The sequence below is a fragment of the Cibotium barometz genome, chromosome 24, assembly GCF_041138505.1.
Source record: "Cibotium barometz isolate CiBa-2024 chromosome 24, ASM4113850v1, whole genome shotgun sequence".
Classification (NCBI taxonomy): Eukaryota; Viridiplantae; Streptophyta; class Polypodiopsida; order Cyatheales; family Cibotiaceae; genus Cibotium; species Cibotium barometz.
Window position 1 is genome coordinate 13275786 of NC_141069.1, and position 13290 is coordinate 13289075.

Here is a 13290-nt window from a genome sequence, read left to right on the forward strand (position 1 = left end):
TGTCCTCCTGAAGACTGTGTTGCTTAGCATGGGGCATCAAGTATCATCCCTTTCCCTGAAGGGGTAAGTCATCTCATAATGTATTTGTCCTCTCATAAGTTTAAAGTGTGACCATAGTTTCTCTCCCTTTATTTAAATGGTTTGAAATGTTAGGGTGTACAAAATATAAACTTGAGTGAATTTTTTTAGGTGAACTTAGTATAAATTTGAGTGTATTCTTAATCTTAAAATTATAAATGAATCTTCTACAATGATAATTTCATAAATTTTTGTGTAAATATTTATTCTATTTATCCTATTTCTAAATGTAATGTTTTTTTACATACACAAATGAAATGGTCAATTTAATGAAAGTGATATACGACGTTAAAGAATATTGTTTAAATTATAATGTTATTTTTTAATAACATAATGGATATATCGCAAGGATTGTGTTGTCAAGTGTTCTTTGGAAGTGGAGGATAAAGGTGTTCGTATAATTTCTTTGAAGTCTCAATGTGGTGGAGTGAGGCATCATAGGAGAAATTCAATATATGCTTAGTTAACGCATGTGCTCTGAGGCGTCCTTTTTAAATATAAATTTTTAATGCTACAAGGATAAGAGACGCCAAACTACTTGAGAGAATAATTGCATGTATTTCTCATTTATCCTTAAGGCCCTGGCTCTATAATGTTTCTCTCTCTCTCTCTCTCTCTCATTATTTACAAGGGCCTAGCTCTATATAATGTTTGTTTCTTTCTCATTTACAAGGGCCGAGCTCTATAATGTGTTGATGGATGCGAGTCATACTAGGAATTTTTGGGACATTGTATCAAGGTTGTAGCAAGGATTAATCAAAACTTCTCTTTTATTCGACATGCCAACCTACATACTCGCCATGTGCATGGCATGAGCAGGTCTGCTCTCCCGGTTCAAACCAAACCTTCAGTGGTGCATCTACACAACTATGTCTCACAATAACCCAAACTCTCACTTGTGTAGTGATAACTACACCATAAATAGCTAACTCGCCACCACCATTAAGCTTGTTTCATGAATCCCCCAAAAACCCTAGCCAGGTAGTTTCAACTTGTTCATCCCCAATCTTGAGCCCCCCCTAACCCTCTAGGATTAGTTAATCTCATTCCTTCCGTAAGACAATCTATGTAACATGTCTTCAAATTACCTCGAATGTCTTAATAACTTGTGAGAGTGATAGAGATGCCAAATCTACGGGTTCATGTTGGAGGACTCTGTTTGACCTTGTGGGGACCAAATTGACTCCTAGCATCGCCTCTATCACCCAAAGATGGATGGGCAAATAGAGAGAGTTAATAAGTGAGTGGACATGTATTGAGACACTATTGCCCATGACACTCAACATGCATGGGATGATTGGTTGCCTTTTGGCACAATTTTCTTATAAAATAGTACAAATCGTTTGAGAATTGGAGTGTCATCTTTTAAGGCCATCTATGGATAGCGAGTTTACCAATGGCGATCAACAAAGAAGAGGTTACAAATCCAAATGCAAAGAATGAGGCTCAAATGATGAAAACACTTCTACAACAGTCCAAGGACAATTTAAAGCTTGCTTAAAGGAGTATGAAGCAATACCACAGGAGATTTGTGGAGCTCAAAGAAGGGGATTGGGTGCTTTTATACATTCCCGAATCAAGATATGCATCTCTCAAGGGTAATACCAACACCAAATTGGCTCATAGATATTATGGTCCATACAAAGTGCAGAGAAGAGTGGGGCAAGTGACTTACAAGTTGATGCTACCGGCAACTACATGTATGCATGATGTGTTCCAAGTCTCTCAATTGAAAGCATATGTTCCATTAGATGATCTCGATCATTCGCTGATATCTAAGAGATCTAAGTCGTCCAAGTTTGGGAGAGCTTGGCCCCATCGAAGAAAGAACCATATGGATTTGAGTTGGTCATATTGGATTTGAGGCAGCTGCATTAATTGAAGGTGAATCGACATCGTTGGCTTTGTGTAGGGCATGATCGTCTCGAAGGGCGAAAGATCACCGCGCTATTGATCATGCATGCATCTTGCTTGTGAAAAAGTATATTCATAGTTAACATTTCTATAGATTTAACAATTTAGAATTAGTTTGCATGAATCAAATATTGTCTCTTGTATATACATTTCTTGTCCTCCTGAAGACTGTGTTGCTTAGCATGGGGCATCAAGTATCATCCCTTTCCCTGAAGGGGTAAGTCATCTCATAATGTATTTGTCCTCTCATAAGTTTAAAGTGTGACCATAGTTTCTCTCCCTTTATTTAAATGGTTTGAAATGTTAGGGTGTACAAAATATAAACTTGAGTGAATTTTGTTAGGTGAACTTAGTATAAATTTGAGTGTATTCTTAATCTTGAAATTATAAATGAATCTTCTACAACAATAATTTCATAAATTTATGTGTAAATATTTATTCTATATATCCTATTTCTAAATGTAATGTTTTTTTACATACACAAATGAAATGGTCAATTTAATGAAAGTGATATACGACGTTAAAGAATATTATAATGTTATTTTTTAATAACATAATGGATATATCGCAAGGATTGTGTTGTCAAGTGTTCTTTGGAAGTGGAGGATAAAGGTGTTCGTATAATTTCTTTGAAGTCTCAATGTGGTGGAGTGAGGCATTATAGGAGAAATTCAATATATGCTTAGTTAACGCATGTGCTCTGAGGCGTCCTTTTTAAATATAAATTTTTAATGCTACAAGGATAAGAGACGCCAAACTACTTGAGAGAGAACTGAACTTAAGAGAATAATTGCGTGTATTTCTCATTTATCGTTAAGGCCCTGGCTCTATAATGTCTCTCTCTCTCTCTCTCTCTCTCTCATTATTTACAAGGGCCTAGCTCTATATAATGTTTGTTTCTTTCTCATTTACGAGGGCCGAGCTCTATAATGTGTTGATGGATGCGAGTCATACTAGGAATTTTTGGGACATTGTATCAAGGTTGTAGCAAGGATTAATCAAAACTTCTCTTTTATTCGACATGCCAACCTACATACTCGCCATGTGCATGGCATGAGCAGGTCTGCTCTCCTGGTTCAAACCAAACCTTCAGTGGTGCATCTACACAACTATGTCTCACAATAACCCAAACTCTCACTTGTGTAGTGATAACTACACCATAAATAGCTAACTCGCCACCACCATTAAGCTTGTTTCATCAATCCCCCAAAAACCCTAGCCAGGTAGTTTCAACTTGTTCATCCCCAATCTTGAGCCCCCCCCTAACCCTCTAGGATTAGTTAATCTCATTCCTTCCGTAAGACAATCTATGCAACATGTCTTCAAATTACCTGGAATGTCTTAATAACTTGTGAGAGTGATAGAGATGCCAAATCTACGGGTTCATGTTGGAGGACTCTGTTTGACCTTGTGGGGACCAAATTGACTCCTAGCATCGCCTCTATCACCCAAAGATGGATGGGCAAATAGAGAGAGTTAATAAGTGAGTGGACATGTATTGAGACACTATTGCCCATGACACTCAACATGCATGGGATGATTGGTTGCCTTTTGGCACAATTTTCTTATAAAATAGTACAAATCGTTTGAGAATTGGAGTGTCATCTTTTAAGGTCATCTATGGATAGCGAGTGTACCAATGGCGATCAACAAAGAAGAGGTTACAAATCCAAATGCAAAGAATGAGGCTCAAATGATGAAAACACTTCTACAACAGTCCAAGGACAATTTAAAGCTTGCTTAAAGGAGTATGAAGCAATACCACAGGAGATTTGTGGAGCTCAAAGAAGGGGATTGGGTGCTTTTATACATTCCCGAATCAAGATATGCATCTCTCAAGGGTAATACCAACACCAAATTGGCTCATAGATATTATGGTCCATACAAAGTGCAGAGAAGAGTGGGGCAAGTGACTTACAAGTTGATGCTACCGGCAACTACATGTATGCATGATGTGTTCCAAGTCTCTCAATTGAAAGCATATGTTCCATTAGATGATCTCGATCATTCGCTGATATCTAAGAGATCTAAGTCGTCCAAGTTTGGGAGAGCTTGGCCCCATCGAAGAAAGAACCATATGGATTTGAGTTGGTCATATTGGATTTGAGGCAGCTGCATTAATTGAAGGTGAATCGACATCGTTGGCTTTGTGTAGGGCATGATCGTCTCGAAGGGCGAAAGATCGCCGCGCTATTGATCATGCATGCATCTTGCTTGTGAAAAAGTATATTCATAGTTAACATTTCTATAGATTTAACAATTTAGAATTAGTTTGCATGAATCAAATATTGTCTCTTGTATATACATTTTTTGTCCTCCTGAAGACTGTGTTGCTTAGCATGGGGCATCAAGTATCATCCCTTTCCCTGAAGGGGTAAGTCATCTCATAATGTATTTGTCCTCTCATAAGTTTAAAGTGTGACCATAGTTTCTCTCCCTTTATTTAAATGGTTTGAAATGTTAGGGTGTACAAAATATAAACTTGAGTGAATTTTTTTAGGTGAACTTAGTATAAATTTGAGTGTATTCTTAATCTTGAAATTATAAATGAATCTTCTACAACAATAATTTCATAAATTTATGTGTAAATATTTATTCTATATATCCTATTTCTAAATGTAATGTTTTTTTACATACACAAATGAAATGGTCAATTTAATGAAAGTGATATACGACGTTAAAGAATATTGTTTAAATTATAATGTTATTTTTTAATAACATAATGGATATATCGCAAGGATTGTGTTGTCAAGTGTTCTTTGGAAGTGGAGGATAAAGGTGTTCGTATAATTTCTTTGAAGTCTCAATGTGGTGGAGTGAGGCATCATAGGAGAAATTCAATATATGCTTAGTTAACACATGTGCTCTGAGGCGTCCTTTTTAAATATAAATTTTTAATGCTACAAGGATAAGAGACGCCAAACTACTTGAGAGAGAACTGAACTTAAGAGAATAATTGCGTGTATTTCTCATTTATCCTTAAGGCCCTGGCTCTATAATGTTTCTCTCTCTCTCTCTCTCATTATTTACAAGGGCCTAGCTCTATATAATGTTTGTTTCTTTCTCATTTACGAGGGCCGAGCTCTATAATGTGTTGATGGATGCGAGTCATACTAGGAATTTTTGGGACATTGTATCAAGGTTGTAGCAAGGATTAATCAAAACTTCTCTTTTATTCGACATGCCAACCTACATACTCGCCATGTGCATGGCATGAGCAGGTCTGCTCTCCCGGTTCAAACCAAACCTTCAGTGGTGCATCTACACAACTATGTCTCACAATAACCCAAACTCTCACTTGTGTAGTGATAACTACACCATAAATAGCTAACTCGCCACCACCATTAAGCTTGTTTCATTAATCCCCCAAAAACCCTAGCCAGGTAGTTTCAACTTGTTCATCCCCAATCTTGAGCCCCCCCCTAACCCTCTAGGATTAGTTAATCTCATTCCTTCCGTAAGACAATCTATGCAACATGTCTTCAAATTACCTGGAATGTCTTAATAACTTGTGAGAGTGATAGAGATGCCAAATCTACGGGTTCATGTTGGAGGACTCTGTTTGACCTTGTGGGGACCAAATTGACTCCTAGCATCGCCTCTATCACCCAAAGATGGATGGGCAAATAGAGAGAGTTAATAAGTGAGTGGACATGTATTGAGACACTATTGCCCATGACACTCAACATGCATGGGATGATTGGTTGCCTTTTGGCACAATTTTCTTATAAAATAGTACAAATCGTTTGAGAATTGGAGTGTCATCTTTTAAGGCCATCTATGGATAGCGAGTGTACCAATGGCGATCAACAAAGAAGAGGTTACAAATCCAAATGCAAAGAATGAGGCTCAAATGATGAAAACACTTCTACAACAGTCCAAGGACAATTTAAAGCTTGCTTAAAGGAGTATGAAGCAATACCACAGGAGATTTGTGGAGCTCAAAGAAGGGGATTGGGTGCTTTTATACATTCCCGAATCAAGATATGCATCTCTCAAGGGTAATACCAACACCAAATTGGCTCATAGATATTATGGTCCATACAAAGTGCAGAGAAGAGTGGGGCAAGTGACTTACAAGTTGATGCTACCGGCAACTACATGTATGCATGATGTGTTCCAAGTCTCTCAATTGAAAGCATATGTTCCATTAGATGATCTCGATCATTCGCTGATATCTAAGAGATCTAAGTCATCCAAGTTTGGGAGAGCTTGGCCCCATCGAAGAAAGAACCATATGGATTTGAGTTGGTCATATTGGATTTGAGGCAGCTGCATTAATTGAAGGTGAATCGACATCGTTGGCTTTGTGTAGGGCATGATCGTCTCGAAGGGCCAAAGATCGCCGCGCTATTGATCATGCATGCATCTTGCTTGTGAAAAAGTATATTCATAGTTAACATTTCTATAGATTTAACAATTTAGAATTAGTTTGCATGAATCAAATATTGTCTCTTGTATATACATTTCTTTTCCTCCTGAAGACTGTGTTTCTTGTATATACATTTCTTGTCCTCCTGAAGACTGTGTTGCTTAGCATGGGGCATCAAGTATCATCCCTTTCCCTGAAGGGGTAAGTCATCTCATAATGTATTTGTCCTCTCATAAGTTTAAAGTGTGACCATAGTTTCTCTCCCTTTATTTAAATGGTTTGAAATGTTAGGGTGTACAAAATATAAACTTGAGTGAATTTTTTTAGGTGAACTTAGTATAAATTTGAGTGTATTCTTAATCTTAAAATTATAAATGAATCTTCTACAACAATAATTTCATAAATTTATGTGTAAATATTTATTCTATTTATCCTATTTCTAAATGTAATGTTTTTTTACATACACAAATGAAATGGTCAATTTAATGAAAGTGATATACGACGTTAAAGAATATTGTTTAAATTATAATGTTATTTTTTAATAACATAATGGATATATCGGAAGGATTGTGTTGTCAAGTGTTCTTTGGAAGTGGAGGATAAAGGTGTTCGTATAATTTCTTTGAAGTCTCAATGTGGTGGAGTGAGGCATCATAGGAGAAATTCAATATATGCTTAGTTAACGCATGTGCTCTAAGGCGTCCTTTTTAAATATAAATTTTTAATGCTACAAGGATAAGAGACGCCAAACTACTTGAGAGAGAACTGAACTTAAGAGAATAATTGCGTGTATTTCTCATTTATCCTTAACGCCCTGGCTCTATAATGTTTCTCTCTCTCTCTCTCTCTCTTATTATTTACAAGGGCCTAGCTCTATATAATGTTTGTTTCTTTCTCATTTACGAGGGCCGAGCTCTATAATGTGTTGATGGATGCGAGTCATACTAGGAATTTTTGGGACATTGTATCAAGGTTGTAGCAAGGATTAATCAAAACTTCTCTTTTATTCGACATGCCAACCTACATACTCGCCATGTGCATGGCATGAGCAGGTCTGCTCTCCCGGTTCAAACCAAACCTTCAGTGGTGCATCTACACAACTATGTCTCACAATAACCCAAACTCTCACTTGTGTAGTGATAACTACACCATAAATAGCTAACTCGCCACCACCATTAAGCTTGTTTCATTAATCCCCCAAAAACCCTAGCCAGGTAGTTTCAACTTGTTCATCCCCAATCTTGAGCCCCCCCCTAACCCTCTAGGATTAGTTAATCTCATTCCTTCCGTAAGACAATCTATGCAACATGTCTTCAAATTACCTGGAATGTCTTAATAACTTGTGAGAGTGATAGAGATGCCAAATCTACGGGTTCATGTTGGAGGACTCTGTTTGACCTTGTGGGGACCAAATTGACTCCTAGCATCGCCTCTATCACCCAAAGATGGATGGGCAAATAGAGAGAGTTAATAAGTGAGTGGACATGTATTGAGACACTATTGCCCATGACACTCAACATGCATGGGATGATTGGTTGCCTTTTGGCACAATTTTCTTATAAAATAGTACAAATCGTTTGAGAATTGGAGTGTCATCTTTTAAGGCCATCTATGGATAGCGAGTGTACCAATGGCGATCAACAAAGAAGAGGTTACAAATCCAAATGCAAAGAATGATGCTCAAATGATGAAAACAATTCTACAACAGTCCAAGGACAATTTAAAGCTTGCTTAAAGGAGTATGAAGCAATACCACAGGAGATTTGTGGAGCTCAAAGAAGGGGATTGGGTGCTTTTATACATTCCCGAATCAAGATATGCATCTCTCAAGGGTAATACCAACACCAAATTGGCTCATAGATATTATGGTCCATACAAAGTGCAGAGAAGAGTGGGGCAAGTGACTTACAAGTTGATGCTACCGGAAACTACATGTATGCATGATGTGTTCCAAGTCTCTCAATTGAAAGCATATGTTCCATTAGATGATCTCGATCATTCGCTGATATCTAAGAGATCTAAGTCATCCAAGTTTGGGAGAGCTTGGCCCCATCGAAGAAAGAACCATATGGATTTGAGTTGGTCATATTGGATTTGAGGCAGCTGCATTAATTGAAGGTGAATCGACATCGTTGGCTTTGTGTAGGGCATGATCGTCTCGAAGGGCGAAAGATCGCCGCGCTATTGATCATGCATGCATCTTGCTTGTGAAAAAGTATATTCATAGTTAACATTTCTATAGATTTAACAATTTAGAATTAGTTTGCATGAATCAAATATTGTCTCTTGTATATACATTTCTTGTCCTCCTGAAGACTGTGTTGCTTAGCATGGGGCATCAAGTATCATCCCTTTCCCTGAAGGGGTAAGTCATCTCATAATGTATTTGTCCTCTCATAAGTTTAAAGTGTGACCATAGTTTCTCTCCCTTTATTTAAATGGTTTGAAATGTTAGGGTGTACAAAATATAAACTTGAGTGAATTTTGTTAGGTGAACTTAGTATAAATTTGAGTGTATTCTTAATCTTGAAATTATAAATGAATCTTCTACAACAATAATTTCATAAATTTATGTGTAAATATTTATTCTATATATCCTATTTCTAAATGTAATGTTTTTTTACATACACAAATGAAATGGTCAATTTAATGAAAGTGATATACGACGTTAAAGAATATTGTTTAAATTATAATGTTATTTTTTAATAACATAATGGATATATCGCAAGGATTGTGTTGTCAAGTGTTCTTTGGAAGTGGAGGATAAAGGTGTTCGTATAATTTCTTTGAAGTCTCAATGTGGTGGAGTGAGGCATCATAGGAGAAATTCAATATATGCTTAGTTAACGCATGTGCTCTGAGGCGTCCTTTTTAAATATAAATTTTTAATGCTACAAGGATAAGAGACGCCAAACTACTTGAGAGAATAATTGCATGTATTTCTCATTTATCCTTAAGGCCCTGGCTCTATAATGTTTCTCTCTCTCTCTCTCTCTCTCATTATTTACAAGGGCCTAGCTCTATATAATGTTTGTTTCTTTCTCATTTACAAGGGCCGAGCTCTATAATGTGTTGATGGATGCGAGTCATACTAGGAATTTTTGGGACATTGTATCAAGGTTGTAGCAAGGATTAATCAAAACTTCTCTTTTATTCGACATGCCAACCTACATACTCGCCATGTGCATGGCATGAGCAGGTCTGCTCTCCCGGTTCAAACCAAACCTTCAGTGGTGCATCTACACAACTATGTCTCACAATAACCCAAACTCTCACTTGTGTAGTGATAACTACACCATAAATAGCTAACTCGCCACCACCATTAAGCTTGTTTCATCAATCCCCCAAAAACCCTAGCCAGGTAGTTTCAACTTGTTCATCCCCAATCTTGAGCCCCCCCTAACCCTCTAGGATTAGTTAATCTCATTCCTTCCGTAAGACAATCTATGCAACATGTCTTCAAATTACCTGGAATGTCTTAATAACTTGTGAGAGTGATAGAGATGCCAAATCTACGGGTTCATGTTGGAGGACTCTGTTTGACCTTGTGGGGACCAAATTGACTCCTAGCATCGCCTCTATCACCCAAAGATGGATGGGCAAATAGAGAGAGTTAATAAGTGAGTGGACATGTATTGAGACACTATTGCCCATGACACTCAACATGCATGGGATGATTGGTTGCCTTTTGGCACAATTTTCTTATAAAATAGTACAAATCGTTTGAGAATTGGAGTGTCATCTTTTAAGGCCATCTATGGATAGCGAGTGTACCAATGGCGATCAACAAAGAAGAGGTTACAAATCCAAATGCAAAGAATGAGGCTCAAATGATGAAAACACTTCTACAACAGTCCAAGGACAATTTAAAGCTTGCTTAAAGGAGTATGAAGCAATACCACAGGAGATTTGTGGAGCTCAAAGAAGGGGATTGGGTGCTTTTATACATTCCCAAATCAAGATATGCATCTCTCAAGGGTAATACCAACACCAAATTGGCTCATAGATATTATGGTCCATACAAAGTGCAGAGAAGAGTGGGGCAAGTGACTTACAAGTTGATGCTACCGGCAACTACATGTATGCATGATGTGTTCCAAGTCTCTCAATTGAAAGCATATGTTCCATTAGATGATCTCGATCATTCGCTGATATCTAAGAGATCTAAGTCGTCCAAGTTTGGGAGAGCTTGGCCCCATCGAAGAAAGAACCATATGGATTTGAGTTGGTCATATTGGATTTGAGGCAGCTGCATTAATTGAAGGTGAATCGACATCGTTGGCTTTGTGTAGGGCATGATCGTCTCGAAGGGCGAAAGATCGCCGCGCTATTGATCATGCATGCATCTTGCTTGTGAAAAAGTATATTCATAGTTAACATTTCTATAGATTTAACAATTTAGAATTAGTTTGCATGAATCAAATATTGTCTCTTGTATATACATTTCTTTTCCTCTTGAAGACTGTGTTTCTTGTATATACATTTCTTGTCCTCCTGAAGACTGTGTTGCTTAGCATGGGGCATCAAGTATCATCCCTTTCCCTGAAGGGGTAAGTCATCTCATAATGTATTTGTCCTCTCATAAGTTTAAAGTGTGACCATAGTTTCTCTCCCTTTATTTAAATGGTTTGAAATGTTAGGGTGTACAAAATATAAACTTGAGTGAATTTTGTTAGGTGAACTTAGTATAAATTTGAGTGTATTCTTAATCTTAAAATTATAAATGAATCTTCTACAACAATAATTTCATAAATTTATGTGTAAATATTTATTCTATTTATCCTATTTCTAAATGTAATGTTTTTTTACATACACAAATGAAATGGTCAATTTAATGAAAGTGATATACGACGTTAAAGAATATTGTTTAAATTATAATGTTATTTTTTAATAACATAATGGATATATCGCAAGGATTGTGTTGTCAAGTGTTCTTTGGAAGTGGAGGATAAAGGTGTTCGTATAATTTCTTTGAAGTCTCAATGTGGTGGAGTGAGGCATCATAGGAGAAATTCAATATATGCTTAGTTAACGCATGTGCTCTGAGGCGTCCTTTTTAAATATAAATTTTTAATGCTACAAGGATAAGAGACGCCAAACTACTTGAGAGAGAACTGAACTTAAGAGAATAATTGCGTGTATTTCTCATTTATCCTTAAGGCCCTGGCTCTATAATGTTTCTCTCTCTCTCTCTCTCTCTCATTATTTACAAGGGCCTAGCTCTATATAATGTTTGTTTCTTTCTCATTTACGAGGGCCGAGCTCTATAATGTGTTGATGGATGCGAGTCATACTAGGAATTTTTGGGACATTGTATCAAGGTTGTAGCAAGGATTAATCAAAACTTCTCTTTTATTCGACATGCCAACCTACATACTCGCCATGTGCATGGCATGAGCAGGTCTGCTCTCCCGGTTCAAACCAAACCTTCAGTGGTGCATCTACACAACTATGTCTCACAATAACCCAAACTCTCACTTGTGTAGTGATAACTACACCATAAATAGCTAACTCGCCACCACCATTAAGCTTGTTTCATTAATCCCCCAAAAACCCTAGCCAGGTAGTTTCAACTTGTTCATCCCCAATCTTGAGCCCCCCCCTAACCCTCTAGGATTAGTTAATCTCATTCCTTCCGTAAGACAATCTATGCAACATGTCTTCAAATTACCTGGAATGTCTTAATAACTTGTGAGAGTGATAGAGATGCCAAATCTACGGGTTCATGTTGGAGGACTCTGTTTGACCTTGTGGGGACCAAATTGACTCCTAGCATCGCCTCTATCACCCAAAGATGGATGGGCAAATAGAGAGAGTTAATAAGTGAGTGGACATGTATTGAGACACTATTGCCCATGACACTCAACATGCATGGGATGATTGGTTGCCTTTTGGCACAATTTTCTTATAAAATAGTACAAATCGTTTGAGAATTGGAGTGTCATCTTTTAAGGCCATCTATGGATAGCGAGTGTACCAATGGCGATCAACAAAGAAGAGGTTACAAATCCAAATGCAAAGAATGATGCTCAAATGATGAAAACAATTCTACAACAGTCCAAGGACAATTTAAAGCTTGCTTAAAGGAGTATGAAGCAATACCACAGGAGATTTGTGGAGCTCAAAGAAGGGGATTGGGTGCTTTTATACATTCCCGAATCAAGATATGCATCTCTCAAGGGTAATACCAACACCAAATTGGCTCATAGATATTATGGTCCATACAAAGTGCAGAGAAGAGTGGGGCAAGTGACTTACAAGTTGATGCTACCGGCAACTACATGTATGCATGATGTGTTCCAAGTCTCTCAATTGAAAGCATATGTTCCATTAGATGATCTCGATCATTCGCTGATATCTAAGAGATCTAAGTCGTCCAAGTTTGGGAGAGCTTGGCCCCATCGAAGAAAGAACCATATGGATTTGAGTTGGTCATATTGGATTTGAGGCAGCTGCATTAATTGAAGGTGAATCGACATCGTTGGCTTTGTGTAGGGCATGATCGTCTCGAAGGGCGAAAGATCGCCGCGCTATTGATCATGCATGCATCTTGCTTGTGAAAAAGTATATTCATAGTTAACATTTCTATAGATTTAACAATTTAGAATTAGTTTGCATGAATCAAATATTGTCTCTTGTATATACATTTCTTTTCCTCTTGAAGACTGTGTTTCTTGTATATACATTTCTTGTCCTCCTGAAGACTGTGTTGCTTAGCATGGGGCATCAAGTATCATCCCTTTCCCTGAAGGGGTAAGTCATCTCATAATGTATTTGTCCTCTCATAAGTTTAAAGTGTGACCATAGTTTCTCTCCCTTTATTTAAATGGTTTGAAATGTTAGGGTGTACAAAATATAAACTTGAGTGAATTTTGTTAGGTGAACTTAGTATAAATTTGAGTGTATTCTTAATCTTAAAATTATAA